Source organism: Tursiops truncatus, chromosome 3, assembly GCF_011762595.2.
Source record: "Tursiops truncatus isolate mTurTru1 chromosome 3, mTurTru1.mat.Y, whole genome shotgun sequence".
NCBI classification, from domain to species: domain Eukaryota; kingdom Metazoa; phylum Chordata; class Mammalia; order Artiodactyla; family Delphinidae; genus Tursiops; species Tursiops truncatus.
In genome coordinates, this window is record NC_047036.1 from 953,740 (window position 1) to 970,189 (window position 16,450).

The 16,450-nt window shown below is 56.9% G+C and overlaps 1 long non-coding RNA gene across 6 annotated transcripts; it reads left to right on the forward strand.

Moving 5' to 3' along the window:
* On the forward strand, positions 1-10,691 carry LOC109552719 (uncharacterized). 6 transcript variants are annotated; one of them, XR_012330608.1, is made up of 5 exons: positions 1-617; positions 1,394-5,948; positions 6,077-6,197; positions 6,451-9,550; positions 10,191-10,691. It is a non-coding gene; the product is annotated as an uncharacterized lncRNA (long non-coding RNA). The 6 variants fall into 6 exon arrangements; XR_012330609.1 differs by having other exon boundaries at positions 1,394-5,484; positions 5,752-6,197; XR_012330607.1 differs by having other exon boundaries at positions 1,394-4,849; positions 5,314-6,197.
* The last annotated feature ends 5,759 nt before the right edge of the window (positions 10,692-16,450 follow it).

The window sequence follows — 16,450 nt, forward strand, 5'->3', positions numbered from 1 at the left end:
TTTGAGGGGATCGAGGTGAGAGGAAGGAAGCGACAGCACTCGTGGGGGCCCCGAGGTCCCCCATGAGCAGAGGGGAGTGAGCCACAGAGCACGGTGAGGGGACAGCAAGGGGGCCCAGGTGACAACTATGACAATTGCAGCGCCGGAGCCCGGTGCCTCTGCTCTAACCGTGCACGCAGTGAGAAAGTGCCCAAGTCAGAGAAGCAAACCCTCTTCCTTCCTCTTTCTGCCAGGAAGCCGCGGGGCCTGGCCCCTGCCAGGTGTCCACCCCACTGCCACAGCATCCCCGGGAGGTGCTTCTCCCCATTGGCCAGAGAGTGATGCCCGTGTCCTCACCCACAACCCCCCGGCCCAGTCACCCTCAGGGCCCCTCTTTCCTGACCCTTCCAGAGCGTTCTCTGGGATGTGGGGCGAGGCCCAGGGGGTGCCCCCTCCCCTGGCGAGGTCCTGGCTTCCACATGACCTCCTCCCCCCCAGGACCCATGGCCCACGTGGACCTCTGTGACCCTCAAGGCGGAAGAGTGAAGCAGGGTACCCCTGGGGCACCCAGGACCTGGCCGAGCCCGGAGGCTGAGGCGGGGTGAGAAGTTGGCACAGCTGAGGTCCAAGCGTTGCAGGTAAGAGTGAGGTGTGGGAAGATGGTCACCTCCCGGGTCCCATCCGAGTCCCGGGCACGGCTGCCGAGTGTGGATCTGGGCTTCGCACAGGAAGGAGTTCCAGAGCGAGCCGTGGCAGAGAAAGAGGGTTTATTCAGGGAGAAACACACTCCATAGACGGAAGTGAGAGAAGCAAGAAGCCGAGAGGGCCGGGGTGCGGGGTTGTCGGCCTTTACGGGGCTGGGTAATGCCACAGGCTGGTGAGTAGGAGGGCTGGAGGGCTGGGAAGTTTCTGGGAGTTGGGCGTCGCCCGCTTTGGGCCTTCCGTGGTCACCCTCAGAACTCTCCTGGCTCCCGTGGGTGAGTCACGCAGCTGATGTGTTACAATGAGCGGATACTGGGCTCGGGGTCTAGCGGAGGTCTGCTTGTCAGCCGTCTGGTTGTTCCAACCAGCTTCTGTCGTGTCCTCGGGCTATGTCGTGCTTTTAAAGGCTGTGCCCTGCCCCCTTCCTGCCTCAGAAGGGCAGCCCTTCCGCAGGGCAAAGTGGAAGGAAACTTCCCTAAGCTGTCAGTAAACGTGGCCTGGCTGGGCTGGGCTCGGGACTCCCTGTGTCCAAGGTGTGGACCAGCCGGGGAGCGGAGAGGGCGCGGCCCCGGGGAGGGCACTCCTCCCGCATCTGACCTTGTCATGCAGCTTTAGAATGTTCATGCTGTGTGGCCACTTCTGTTCTCACTGCACACAGGTGTTCAGTGCCGTCCTGATCTATTACTGTAATTGTACACCTTTCTCCTTAAAGAAAGCACCTGCAGTTGTGTAAGCTCCAGACCCCGTGAGACACGGAACAGCCGCCTTCCTCCCCAGTCCTGAGTGCCGTCATGTGAAGGGCACCCCAGTGGCCTGCCTCGCTCTGGGGACGGCTCCCCGATGGCTCTGTTACCAAGGTCCGGTGGAACTCGCCGCTCAGGAGAAGGCGAGTGAAAATCGGCGACACCTTGGGCGGTTGGAGTGACACAGTCAGGACCAGCCTGGCTGCAGACTAGGGGGCTGACCCGGCCGGGGCCTCTTGTCCGCACCCCGAGCTGGTCCTGAGCCATCCCCTGACCCTGTGCCTCTGTCCAGGGCGCGTCCCGAGCCGGCGGCCTCACTGCAGGCCGACCCTCCCTCTACCCACCGGACATGTGGCCGAGGCCTGTGCCGAGGAGCCCGTGCCGTCAGCAAACCCGGGGGAGCCGTGGCCGCGCTGTGGCCCTGCCGGCTGCACATGAAGAAGGTGCCGGGGGCATCCCGGGTCCCCCCGCCCCACACCTCCTGGGACCCCAGGGCTGGGCTGTTCTCGGAGCCGCCCCTCCTGCCGCCCGACCCCGGGCCAGGACGCCGACCACACCGTGAAAGCTGCTCTCGGAACAGAAGAGAACAGAGCAGCCGCCTGCCTCCCTCCAGGATGAGCCCTTTAGGGCCGGGGCCCCTCTCACCAGCTCATCTGGCTCTCATCTCTGCTCCAGAAGATCTGGAACCTGCACGGAAGGAGCGTCATCTGCCCACAGACAGCCCTCATCAGCGGCGTCCGGGAGCCGGTTTGTGCCACCAGGTGCTCTCAGCAGCTCTTCTCTGGGGGCAGCTCCTTGAGATGCAGCGGCGTCCGGTCCGCAAGCGGGCCGCCCTGCGTGGCCGGGGTGATGGCCCCACGCGTCACCTCACAGGTCAGAGGGGACAAATCTCGGCCCTCGGGCAAAAGCCGGGGAGTCCCCGCTTCTCACCGCTGACGCGTCCCCGAGGGCCGGCCGCCGAGGACAGGGGGAGGCCTGTTAGCTCCTTCACTGGCTGTCCCAGCGTCTTGCCGGCCCTCCTGACAGCCTCCATAACGTCTGTTGAATAAACGGTTTAGAAAACAAATGAGTCCGGGGTGAAGAAAGAGCCAGTGACGGTAGCGTAGCGCTGAGAATGCACTGAGTGCCGCCGAAACACACACTTGAAGACGGTTAAAATGCGGAATATTAGTTTATGTTTATTTTACCACATTAAAAAAATAACCCACAAGTGAATGAGTGGCTAATTTAAAGTTAAAAAAATTGGAGATTATTGGGCTTCCCTGCTGGCGCAGTGGTTGAGAGTCCGCCTGCCGATGCAGGGGACACGGATTCGTGCCCCGGTCCGGGAGGATCCCACGTGCCGCGGAACGGCTGGGCCCGTGAGCCGTGGCCGCTGAGCCTGCGCGTCCGGAGCCTGTGCTCTGCAACGGGAGAGGCCACAGCAGTGAGAGGCCCGCGTACCGCAAAAAAAACAAAACAAACAAACAAAAAAAAATGGAGATTATCTTTATGACTTTGGGATAGGGAAGGATTTCCTAACGAGTCCACAAAAATCACAAGCCAAAGAGACACCAGCACGTTTCCTAACATTGTAAGAGTCTCACTGTAAACCAGCTGAAGATAAAAGCCACAACTCAGCCAGAAAATAGTTACAATGAGCATCACGGGAAAAGGACCAGCATCGTTTGATAAAGTAAAGAAATTCTACACGGCTCTAAGAAAGCAAAATGACCCCAAATGGGGAACGCTTACGCACAGGCAGTGCCCAAGAGAGGAAGCCCGCGGGGCGGGAAGAGACGAGAAGGTGCTTGAGCCTGCAGACCCCCAGGAGACACACCCAAGGAGATGCGGCATGAGAGGGGCTGGCAAGGCGGTGCTGGGGACCGGCCAGGACCTGGGGCGCGAGGCGAGCGCGGCCGCCTGGGAACCAGTGCGCAAACACCCAGTCGGTGAAGAAGCACACGCCCTGTGGCCCAGGAACGACGGCCCTCGGGACACATCCCAGAGAAGCCCCACAGCTGAGAAGACGCTTTCTTGTGGAATTGTGAGAACTGGAGCGTCCAGCCGGGGGCAGGTGGTTAGAGGAGTCCGCAGAGTCCCGTGTGGAGCCCTGAGCTGTCAACTAGTAGCCGAGAAGGAGGTGCAGCCCCGGCTGCTGGCGGTGGGAACAAGGCAGAGCCGAGAACCACAGGGAATGGGGATTGTTTTTCGTGTTTAGAAGCACGGAAACAGTCACAACCTAAGACCAAAGAAGAGAGGCACAGAGTTCCAGGGGGCGTCCTAAGGCTGCACTTCGGGTGGGGACTCGGACTCCTTCTAAGAAATGAACAGATTTTGACAAGCAGATGCAGGAGGTGGTGAGACATCTCCTGAAAGTTGAAGCAACGGTAAATGACCCCAGCAGTAAATGGACGAAAGCAGATGGTGAGGGGAGCAGCATGAAGCTGGGGTCCGTCGGAGTCTCACTGTGGCAACTGCCGTCCTGCACAGGAAAGCAGACGGGCTGGACCCAGGAGGGGGTGTGACACCGAGACACCCACGGGTGTTTATGTAACTGGGAATGTACGTTTAAGGACGTGAGCTTTTTCCTTTTTTTTTTTCTTCTTTTGCAGTACGCGGGCCTCTCACTGTTGTGGCCTCTCCCGTTGCGGAGCACAGGCTCCGGACACGCAGGCTCAGCGGCCATGGCTCACGGGCCCAGCCGCTCCGCGGCATGTGGGATCTTCCCGGACCGGGGCACGAACCCGTGTCCTCTGCATCGGCAGGCGGACCCTCAACCACTGCACCACCAGGGAAGCCCGAGCTTTATTCTTTTGATCATGAAGCTATGGCTTTTTATATTCAATACTTTTAATTTTAATCTCCGGGCTTGAATTGTATTTTCCGTTGGAGGGTAAATCCTGACAGTAGGTTGTGAGACCGCTCACAGCATTTACATGACTCGTTTTCGATGCAGCTCCGCTGACAAGCTCTTTCACTTTAAGCATAAAATTAAAGAGAACTCACATCTCGTCTGTCCTGCCGCGCTTCTGGTGGCGTCAGCATCTCTGTGGTCCACTCTCTTTCACAGGGTTTGTAATGTCAGCAAAAGGATTATTTCAGGCTGACACTTGGCACAGATGGTTCTCCGCCAAATGTGATTTCGAAGGGGAGGATTTGATCCCAATTATTCCATTCAGCTTTGTTGAAGGAGAGTAAGAAAAAAGAATGTACTCAGCTTCCGGTTCTGTAGTATTTTTATTTTCGATGTAACTGCCGTGACCCTGGCTGGCGGTGAGCTTTCAGCATGGACCGACATTTTGGCGGCTTCGGAAAAAGAAACCTCGTTCGCACAGTCCAGGGCTCTGGGAACGGCCGCCCCGCTTTCCTGCCGTGGCTGCGCTGTGCTGTGGACCCAACACAGATCCCTCTGTCCCCCGCTGGACAGCGGCCAGGCGGCCAAGGTCTGTGGAGCAGGACCACTCGGTGCGCGAGGCCAGCTCAGCCCTGGAAACCGCAGGGCAACAAAAAGCCTCTGTTCCCTCACGACAGGCTCTGCACAGAGAGGGTCCCGGCCGCGGCTCAGCCACGGGGACGGACTTGCAGATGGACCTGGCGGGAAAGCCCGCGGAGGGGGACAGAGGGTGCCCGATTCTGGTTCGGGGGTGGACCGGAGGAAGGGGACTCTGTCCCACGAATTTCTGCAGCACCTCCAAGTTCACGGGACCCTCACGACCACCTTTCCTTTCCTTCCTGAGGCGCTCGGTCCCGTGTTTAGTTTTCGGGGAGGGGGCGTTGGCTCACGTCAGCCCCACAAACTCAGGATCAGGAACTTGGTTTGGGGGAGACCCCCATTCCTGCAGATTTTGTGGAATTGTTGTATTCAGTTCTCAATCGCTTTTTTTTTTTTTTGGCTTTGAAACCTTAGCTGTCTGGACGTTGCCTGGAAGGAAGGGAGGGGGAGGAGTCCCTGACCCCAAGGGAAAGCACGTCTAGGGATGCCTGGACCTCAGCCAATGCAGCCAAAGGGGCCGCTCTGGCCACCTGCCTCTCGCCCCACCCAGAAGGGAGGGGCCTGCCCACACCCCACCCTGGACAGGTGAGACCGGCAGCAGGTGATTAGTCACGGGCACATGACCGATGGGCCCATCTGGGGGGCTGCAGAGGAAGCTTTGCAGTTCCCAGGGGGACGAGGCGGGCTTGTATGGATAACCCTACAGCCTGGCAGGGGCCTGAGGCGGACGCATCCGGCTGGGAGCTGGGAGTCTGCAGCTGGTTCTCCGCTGGGGGTCGTGCTCTTTCAGGCCCTGGAACCTTAGAACGTGGTGGGGCAGGGTGCTTGCCCACCACCGTGTGATCTTTCTAGGCTGTCTTGCCGTCCAGTCGACACAGCAGTTCCCAGGACGGGGCGGGGCTGCATCTCAGGGGCGGAACCTGCTGGGCCCCATTTTCAGAAATCAGCGGAGCAGAAAGAGAAGAGGGCGCGTTTCCTGCTGCTCCTCTGGGCACAGTCCTCGCAGCGACGCCGGCCCAGGCCCTGTGGGGCGGGACTTGCAGCTGGCGGTCAGCCAGGGCGTGGGGGCGGGGCTGAGGGCTCGTCCCTCCAGGCAGACCCGCTGCAGCCCGGGTGGGCTCCCCGCAAGGGGTGTTCCACCCGCCTAACCCCGTTCCTCCCTTCTCTCCAACCGAAGCTTCAGGGAAGTTCCTTTTACACCGTCCTGCCCCTCTGAGCCCTAGGTAGGCACAGGACAGCTCTGAGTGGTTTCCAGGTGTTTTCACCTGAGCACACCTGTCCGCCAGTGTGTGCTGGAGGTGGGTGTGTTTTGAACTTAGCCATGTGGGGCTGGGAGGAGAACGGGAGACTGTGGAGGCGGGTGGCTGGTGCAGGGCCCACGTGCCAGAGGTTCTGCAGAGCCAGCCCTGGCATGTGGGCGCGGGGCGGGTGGGGTCCCCGCGGGTCCCTGATCAGGGCTGGGGACTCGCCCCTCGGTGTCCTGCTCTGCAGAGCGATGGGATTGGTCCCCCCACCCTGACACCTTTGCAAATTCTAACTGTGTTTTTCAAGGCTAAACACCTTCATCCGAGGCTCACCCCGAAGGCGACACCCTGGGTCCTGGTGAGAACCCCCCGTGGAGCTCAGGCCCCCACGGCCGCTGATTAGCCCGACGGCTGCTCCTTTCTGACTGTGCTGCACGGCGCCCGCAGTGCACTTTCTGCAGGACGGTCCAGCGTGTGAGGCTTTCAGTTATAGAAGAGGGTAATCTGGAAGCTGTCTTTTCTGTCAAAACAAGGATTATACAACCTCGCAGTGATGATTCCTTAGTTTCAGAGTTTCTTTTTTTTAACTCTGTGCTGCGTTTCTGTGTCTAACCACATCTGGACCGCCAGGCCCTCACCACTGCATATGGAAAGCACGCCTTCTGAAAAGTTTCTGACGGTTTCGATTACACACTGAGGGACAGGAGGGAGGGGTGGCCTCCCGGGACCCAGCAGCATCGCTCCTTTGCTCACCAGGGAACCGGCTGGAGTGGACGGGCCCGTCTGCAGCGGGCTGGGTGGGAGGCCCAGGGGTATGTCCCGACGCGGTGGGAGCGCTGCTGGGAGGGTCACTGCAGGGCCGCAGTCGGGCAGGCCCCCACCCCGGCCCTGACTTCGGCAGAACCAGGTCCATCTCTGAGTCCAGCTGCTCAGGGTGTTCCGTGCTGTGCTAAGATTTACTGAGCCACGGAAGCTTAGGTTCCTTCCCGAAAACGGCTCTCAGGGGTTTCCCTGCATGAGGGTGTGTCAGGATGGGCCCTCCCTCTGCCAACAGTGGCCGCTTTGGGTTCCCACCAAATTTCACCTGCTCCCAGGGTGAATTCCCGGCCCTTCTTGTCATTCTTCTTGAAGATGCCGTTTGTGGCTCTGCTTGTGGGAGCACAGGGCGGGCCTGGGCTTTTTGGGTGTTAGGAGGGCGCTGCGTGGAGGCTCTGTGTGTGCCAGGATGCCAGCGCCACAGCGGACGGGGCAGCGGCTCCACCTGTGGTTCGTGATGCTGTGCAAACTGGCCGCCTTGCCTGACTTTTCCTCCATGGAATGAAGTCGCCTGAGGGTCGCGTCCCTGCAAGGACACGGTCGGGTCCGCATGATTGAGGACCGTGTGGAAGTCACGTGCAGGGGTGGGGCCTGGGCTGCAGGGTACCCCGAGCCGAGGGAAGGGGGTCATTTCACTTCCAAACCCTGACGCAGGTGTGGCATTGCACCCTTCTCACAGGCCCAGGACATCTTCAACAGACGAAGCTCTGGCTTTCAACCTGCCCCCCTCATGCCCCGTCCCCGCAGCTCAGGGCTGGCCCCTGGGACGTGGGAGCATGCGCCCTACGCAGCCAAGCTCAGGCTCTGACCGGGGCGGGGTGGGGGGTCACACGCAGGTGTGACCTGCTCAGGGAAGGCTGCCTGGAGGAAGAGGCCGCGCGGGAGGCTGGGGGGACGAGGCTCCTGCAGGACTCAGGGCAGCACCTGGCAGGCAGGGGTCCGGGGCCCCGTCATCCCGTCCACAGCCAGGACCCTCCCAGGTCACATGTCACAGGGGTGTGGGTGCAGGCCAGGGAAGGGCACCCACGGGCAGAGCGTGCGCGAGGCTCTACCAGAACGCGGCCCTGTCTGGCTCTTCTTGCATTCGCTGTGGCCGTTGTCCGCCCACATCAGGATGAGTGGTCATGGCAGGGACGGCCTGGCCGCAAAGCGCAACAGCTCTGGGGCCAGCCCTGCACAGGCGTCTGTGGGTCTCCCGGGGCGCCACTAGGGATAAGCAGGGTCCTGGCTGGCAGCAGGCGGCTGACTCCCACCAAAGACGGACGAAAGGGACCTTGAACAGTAGGGCCAGCGTCCAGGTGAGAGCAGGTGCAGGTGGGGGCCGGGCAGCATCGCAGAGGCACGTGGGAAAGCCCTCATGTGCAGCAGGTTTGCGGCACCCAGACCACCAAAGCCGAGGCTTCTGTGCCCGCCGTCCGCACCGGGCCCTCAGCAGAGGGGTCTCGGTCTCCTGGGACCCTCCCAAGGCGTCTGTGCCCCTTGGAGTTGAGAGGCAGTGCGATGCTCCCCGCTGGGGGGTTGGGGTCATTTCTGGACAAAGTCCCTAGAGTCGGTGCTTTTGACACTCCTTTCCTGGAGGAAGCCCGCAGGCTCCCTCGGGGAACCCAAAGCCGCTCAGGGGGCGCTGCCCGGGCCCCTGCCATGTGTCACTGTGACCTTTTAGCTCGGCAGGGTCTGCGGGCTGAGGGGGAGGGGCCGTCCCTCCCCCTCCCCCGCCGGAATGTCTGCGCTGCAAACAGGAACTTCGCCTTCTGGGGTCAGCTGACTCCTGGAAACGGCAGCACCGGGCCACGCAGTGCTGACTGAGGCCAGGATGTGGGCGCGTCCGGTGTGAGGGGGCGGCTGGGGCGTGGGCAGGAGGCCGCCTCGTGGTCTTGAGACACCGTCCCCTCAGCTCCAGTCCTGCCCTTGGGGCGGAGACGTTGCCCCTTCGGCTGCTGGACCTGTTCTGCTGGGAGGGCAGGGCCCCAGGTGACCCCGCCCAGGCTGGCTGTCCTGCCTGCTTGGGGCATCACGTGTAAGACCCCGGACCTTGCGCTGGGGCTGCGCTGAGTAGGGCTTTTGATGAACTGGTCCGACCCTGAGCAGTGGAGTCTGGGGGCCCTGCCGGGGGCCCTGAGGTGGTTCCCAGACCTGTCTGTGACGGACGCTGCCCCCCGCCCACCACCGGGAGAGCTCCTGAAAGTTTACGCCCCTCCCTCCAGGAGCACCGTTGCTTCTCTGTAACCAGGATGATCAACCCTCGAACGTAGAGGAGAGTCTGGACCGCGGGTCTTTCCGTCTGCTGGCTCTTCGACTTCCTCGGCTCGACCACCGGTTCCTGGCCACCGAGCACGTGCAAAGCCAGTGTCCAGCGCTTTCTTCCCTGGGGCTCAGGCCAGCAGCCCTGCCCCAGTCCTGGCGCTCTGGCCGGATGCTGTCTTTGTCTGGTCTCTTCCCTCCTCCTTCAGATGCTCAGCTCGGTCTGCAGGTCCAGGCTTGGCATCCAGGACACACAGGCCCACGAGGACCGCCTGCATCCCCAGACAGAGCACGCACAGCTCCTGCTGTCCACCCAGGGCCTGGCGACCTCCCGGCATCGGCACACTGAGGTGGGTCTGCCCCCATGGAAACCGGCACCCTCGCCAAGTGGCGGACACCTCCGTCCAGGTGCCCTTCCTGATTTCCCCCACTCCTGGAAGCCTCTGGGGCGAGGGGAGCTGCCATCTCTCCACCCTCTCTGCCCAGCGCCCTCCCTCCCGGAGAGGCAGACCCTCTGGGAGTGAGTCTAAGCATTGTAGTTCCTTGTCCAGGGCCACAGCCAGGTCACAAGGGCACAAGGAATGTCATCACACCCACCCTGTCCACAGGGGGCTGATTCACTCTTGTTCCCAACAGCTGGGGTGCTGGTCTGAGGACCCCACCGTTCTCTGCCTTTGAGCTTTTCAGGAAGCCTGTGCTGTCTGGGGGTGGACGTCCCTCTGGCCACCTCTACTCAAGTGCGGCAGGGGAGGGGGGCACCCAGAGCAGACCCAGTCCCTCCGGCTGCACCCGAGCCAGCTGTCTCTGAGTCATCGGCCCACGGGTGACCCACCGTCCCCTAAGCTCAGGTTGGCAGCTTCCCTCCCAGCAGAAGACAAACGTGAAATACCGTACGTCAAAACCTGGAGAAGTAATTTCTGAGGCAAGATTGAGTTTTTAAAGATTAAAGTTTGGAGAACTCAGGTGCATCTAGTATTTTAACCGTTTCAGATTGCGGTGTTTTATCCTACCTGTGAAATACCATCGGTGCTCCACTGTCATTGTTATTTTAACCGGGAGCTTCATCTATGGGAAATAAAATTCATATTTTATGGCAAGACTGGAGAAATTTAAACATAAGAAATTTACTCTGCCCTTGGACCTCCCCTCTCCCCCAACTGCACATCTTGTATCTGCATTAGGGATGACCGCAGCTCCCCATCGGCAGACATACCTGCTCGTCCGCGAGGAGCGACATCCTCCCAGCACCGGCAAGACGGCCCCTTAAAGAAAACATTCCTCTCGATCTTTTAAGGGGCCACAATGACGCTCAGCGCTAGACTGTGTAAACTGTCAATAATACGTCATTTAATGTACAGCCCTCTGTCTCAAAAAACTTCAACAGCTGTGCCTGGGCTTCTAATGGGCGGAACAGCTTTGGAGCTTCTGAGAGGCTGTTCTTGGGTTCGAAGCCTCAGTTTGGCTCGAATAAAATTTTTCATTTCCCTCTTAGGTCGACTGATTAATTTTTTTGGTCACCATCTATAGCGTAAAAGTAACAACCATAGTGATGGTAAAACAACAAACAGTGTCGGAGTTTGCGAAGCGTTGTGTAAATGAGCTCGGAGACCCGGCAGAGGCGGATGGGGGGGTATCAGCTGTTTCACGGGGGGGGCGCCTGACTCACAGGAGAGAAAACCTCCCGATGGCTTGGAGCTGAGGCTTCAGTGGGCATCGCATGGTGCTCAGGGGTGGCTGTGGCCTGGCCCATCTCCTGGTCTCTTTGTCTGTCTCAGAAATATTCCTTGAGCCAACTTTCCCCATAAGGTGAATTACAGAATCAGAATAGTGCTTGGAATATCTCAGCCTTTGAAGAAATTCCTAAAAGGGGAAAGTTTTATCTGAATTCCCCTAAAACATGTAGATGTTAGAGATAAGACTTTGAGACAATCTCTAGCAAATTAAGGTTAAAAGCTCTGTGAAAGAATAACGATTCTCCAGGAAGCAGTCACGCCTGGAACATACCTCACAAGGTCTGGCGGTTGCCTCACGGCAAGCGGGATGTTAGTTCCTCGACCAGGGACTGAACCGTGCCTCCTGCAGTGGAAGCGCAGAGTCCTAACCACTGGACCGCCAGGGAATTACCAAAAGATTTTTTGTTTAGTCGCCATCCTTAAGGAAAAAGGGGGTGTCCTCAGCAGACGGGATTCCCATGCTGCCGCCGCTGTTCCCAGCAGAGCCCTGTTTGGGCCTCTCTAGCTTTCGCTGTAGGACAGTGCGATTCTGAAGGTGGGTTGCAGGCATGGCTTTCCCCAGCACCCACAGGCTGCTGTGCCCCATCTCTGCTGCTCCCTTGGGTGAGGCAGGGCAGTGTGTGGACTCGTGGCCGTCTCACCGCCCATTATGGGGTGGCCCTTCGGCCTAAAGGTGGCACACTGTGTGCCAAGCCCCACGTCCCCTCATCTCTCGCTGGCAGGGCCATGGAGGCCGGAGTGAGATTTCATCCTCGAAAGGCCCCTTGGGGTTCACGGTCAGGCAGTAACTATTTACAGAATACCCACGGGACACCAGGCGCTGGGCTGGTTCCAATAGGTGTGCTCCTGGCTGTGTCACTGCAGCCCTCGGAAGAGGGTGTCTGCTCCGACCTGCCTGGTGGGCCCGCGGCTCACCTCTTGTCCCCCTCCTGGCTGCCTTTGGCTAAGCGATGCTCACCTCCTACCCCAGGAGGCGTGTACCGGACACGGGGGGCCCCAGGCGCAGGGCCGTCCCGGAGGAGAAAGGAATAAAGGCCAGGCAACCACCCCGGTCCTCACCGTCCTGGTTCTGTGCTCTCGAGTACACGCGCGCACTGAAGTCCGTCTGGGGCCCCAGATCCACGCTCGTGGACGAGCCGGCGTGGCCCTGTCTCGTGGTGCCAGCCCGGCCCGAGAGGCGACACTGCTTCCTGCGTCAGCTCCGCCGTGACACGTGGCTACGAAAAGTTGTCATTTTTGCATTTTTGTGCTTTTTTTGGTGATTTTGCTGCTTCAAATCCCCCAAGCCCAGTGCGGAAAGACTGTGCTTCGGGAGAAAGGGCCTGGGAGAGAAGCTCTGTCAGGGCCGGCGTTACGTGCTCTCGCCTGAAGGTCCGTGTCAACGCAGCAACAGTAGATATCCGGTAAGGTGTCCCTCAGCAGAAACACACACGAGACAGGGTTAGGTACTGACCCATTGAGGGAAATGTGACCTGAGGCCCATGGGAGCCCAGCCCTGTGTCCCCAGGAGCAAAGGCTCAGGACGCGCCAACTCAGTGTTCGGGTGTCTCTGTAGAACAGTTACCGCATGTGGAGAACCAGCTGTACTCTGTTGGAAGGAAAGAATGATTTCTTAAAAAGAAACAATGTTTCCTTCAACTGTAACCCCGCTGGGATGATTAAGTTGAGCATCGGTTTCTAAAGAAGAGAAAACACGAATCTTCCTCAGCCGGCTGCGCCTGGGTCTGACCTGGGTCTCCCACGCGGTGTCGGGAGCCCCTCTGATGTGACAAGCAGGCCACCCCCACCGGCGACTTGCATTTCAGAGCCACACGGGCACCCTGAGAGCTCTGCTTTCCCGTGACGTATTTGCGGCTGCTGCTTTTTCCTGACAGCCCTGAGGCTCAGGGTCCTCTGATTCTGCGTTACACACCAGTGCGTTGCCAAACCAGGGAGGGGGAGGCGGTGAGATGGTGGATGGTGGTCCACACCGGAGAAGCCTGGGCAGGGAGAAGCCATCAGGAGACCGGCGTGAGAGTCCCTCACATCACTCCCCGGAAAGCCGCATCAGATCGGCGCAAGTAGGTACCCGGAGGGGAAGAACCTCGGAAACGCGGGGCGGCTCCAGCCCACTGGGTCATCCCAGTGGCCCCCGGAGGCATCTCCAGCTTCTGCTCCTGCAGCCCAGCAGCATGTCGTCCATACAGAAGCCAGAGCTACCTGTGAGATGTCACCCTGTGTGACAGCTGAGTTTGTGGGTCAGCTGGACCACTGAGTGTCTAGATACTTGGTCAGACTTTATTCTGGGTGCTTCTGGATGAGAATAGCCTTTGATTCCATACGCTCAGTAAAGCAGATGGCTCTCCCCAGGGTGGGCCTCTTCCACCCAGCCAAGGGCTGTACCTGGCCTACCCACCTGGCTCATACTTACTTTTTCCCTTCCTGTTTTTCTCGCCGACCAAGACGTTCATTCCGGGATGGCAGGGACATGGTGTGTACCTAGAATCGTGCCCGGCTCAGAGTAAGGAAAGCCACACCTGTAGAATAGTTTTATTGGAGATAAAGAATGGTTCAGACAGGCCAGCTGTGTATGACTGACGACCATCGTGTGTGACACTAAAACTTCACTCTTGGGGGGTGACTGGGGACCTGGTTTTAATGATTGAAGAGTCTGAATTAGAGGTTCTCTCTAAAGGAACACAGGCGAATTCCATCACATTAAAGGACAGATGGCAAACAAATCAGTCACTAAGTGCTTCCAAAAAGAAGTCCTGCCCGTAGGTGATGGGTAAATAAACTGTGGTCCGTCCAGACGATGGAGTGTTATTCAGTGCTGAAAAGAAGTGAGCGATCTACTCTCATCATTTTTTCAAGGAATAATATTTGGATATGCAGGATTGCTCATTGTTTCTTCCAAGGTAATATTTTGTTAATATATCAATATTATGATTTGTCCAATATTAAAAAAAAAAAGAAATGAGCTATCCATCCATGAAAAGACATGGACAAACCTTAAATGCATGTTATTAAGTGAGAAGAGCTGATCAGAGAAAGCTACAGAATGTATGATTCCAACTCTATGACATTCTGGAAAATACAAAATAGGCAGACAGCAAAAAGATCAGTGGTTGCCAGGCTTTGGGGGGAGGGATAAACAGGCAGAGCACAGGGGATTTTCAGGGCAGGGAAACTAGTCCGTATGGTTTTATAATTCTGATACATGTCATTATACATTCGTCTAAACCCATAGAATGTACAGCACCAAGGCTGAACCGCAGTGTGAACTATGGACTTCAGTTAATCATAATGTATTAGCGTTGGCTCATCAAGTGTAACAAAGGTGCCACATCAGTGCCAGATATGAGACATGAGGAAAACTGCAGGTCGGGGAGAGGAGGTGCGTGAGAACTCTCTGTGCTTGCTGTTCAATTTTTCTGCAAACTTAAAACTGTTCTAAAACATAAAGTCTATGAATTATTTAAAAATCTGTTGTCTTTTTATGTAGTAGCAAAAACAATTTTAAAAAGGTTTTAAATATTTAGAACTGCACTAAAAAATCAAGAAGAAATCTAATCAAATATGCTCAAGACATTTTACGAAATATCTACACAATATTATTCAGAAAAAAAGGGTTGAATCCTAAAGAATACAGAGATGTACCATGTTCATGAATTGGATGCCTCATATTTGAAGACGTTAATTCCCTCCAAGGTGATTCATAGATTCACCGTAATCTGATCAAGATCTCAGCAGATTGTGTATGTGTGTGGACATTGAAAACACATTTCTGAAAAATATATTGAAATACCAAGAGTCTGTAATAGACATTATCTTGAGGAAGAACAAAGTTGCAGAACTACCGCTCTTGGATGGGGGACTTATTTTAAAGTTACATGGGCATCCCTGGTGGTATAGTGGTTAAGAATCCACCTGCAGGGGACATGGGTTCAATCCCTGGTCCAGGAAGATCCTACACCCCGTGGAGCAACTAAGCCTGAGAGCCACAACTACTGAGCCCACGCACCACAACTACTGAAGCCTGCGTGCCTAGAGCCTGTGCTCCACAACAAGAGAAGGCCGGTTACTGCAACAAAGAGTAGCCCCCGCTCGCCACAACTAGAGAAAGCCTATGTGCAGCAATGAACACCCAACACAGCCAAAAATAAATAAGTAAATAAACAAATAAATAAAAATAAATAAAGTTACCGTCAGTAACACAGTGTGGGACTCTAGAAAGAAAAATAGACCAACAGGACAAATAGGGCCTCCAGAAACAAACACACATGGGGACATTTCACTTACACCAACATTCAGAATTTCTTCCCCACACCAGGATGGCTAAAATGAAACAGACAGAAATGTCAGCGATGGCATCAGCGTGGAGCAGCTAGAGCTGGAGGCATGTGGGATGCCACTGGAGTTGCATGTGGGAACACGCGATGCCACGCCCAGCAGGTACCCAACCAAAACGTGTACACTACGTTCACCAAAACACACGAGTGTGAACATTCACGGCCCCAAACTGGGCACAACTCCACTGCCTGTAAACAACACAGCGGACGAATAAATGGTGAGGGGGTGAGCACCGCAGAATCTGGCAAGCAAGGATGATAAGTGAACTGCGAACACACTCAACACTGGGACGGATCTCGGGGACACGGTTGTTGGAAGCCAGACAAGAGCCTGCATCCTGCTTCTGCTGAGAGTGCAGATTTCAAAACTGGGCATCGTTAACCGGTGCGTTGGGGTGGGGACGGGGTCCCTGAAAGGCCGGGCGGTGGCTGGACAGTGGGGACTGTGAGTGTGCTGGTGTCGAGCTCTGGGTGTGCGACGTGATGTGTGAAATTATACAGTATTCTGCTTTTTACAGCAGAATTATACAGTATTATACAGAATTATACAGAAATTATACAGTATTCTGATGGCCACATGTCATAAAAGTTTTCCAAAAAAGATAGTAATGCTATATAAACAGTTGCACGTAAATGCACTCCTACCATCTAAACAGGCATTTCAAAACCAGCCATTACTTTAAACCACCGTGCTTTCAAAGGGCTCCCGGTGAAAGCAAGGCTGTTCCAGTGGATTGCCTTATCTGCTAAGCACTGAATCAATATTTTCTCTTGGCTCGGACGGGCTCCCCACGTGTCAGGGGCAGACGGGTTGATGAGGTTGCGGCTGGCAGACACCTTCTCCCACGCGACACCCGGGACAGTGTTTGCCCCCAGGGAGCAGGCGAGGGCGTGAGGCCTGGCCCAGGGCAGCCTCTGGGAATTCTGGTCGCTCCACCGGCATTTTCTTCAGAGCGCAAACCACTGAGAGCTCCTAAAAAACTTCCTCTTTTTTTAAAAATCTGATGTTGAATTTTTAAAAAACTTATTTTTAAACACTCCTCTCCTTCTCTGGGCTTCTTGCTCCTACAGACTCAGCTGTGACACAAAGATTGAATAGCGTCCCCAGGTCGCATGGTCCTGGGGCGGGACTCCAGGCCAGGCGGGCAAACTATGCAGGGAGAGCGTCTCCCCTGGTTTTCCGCTT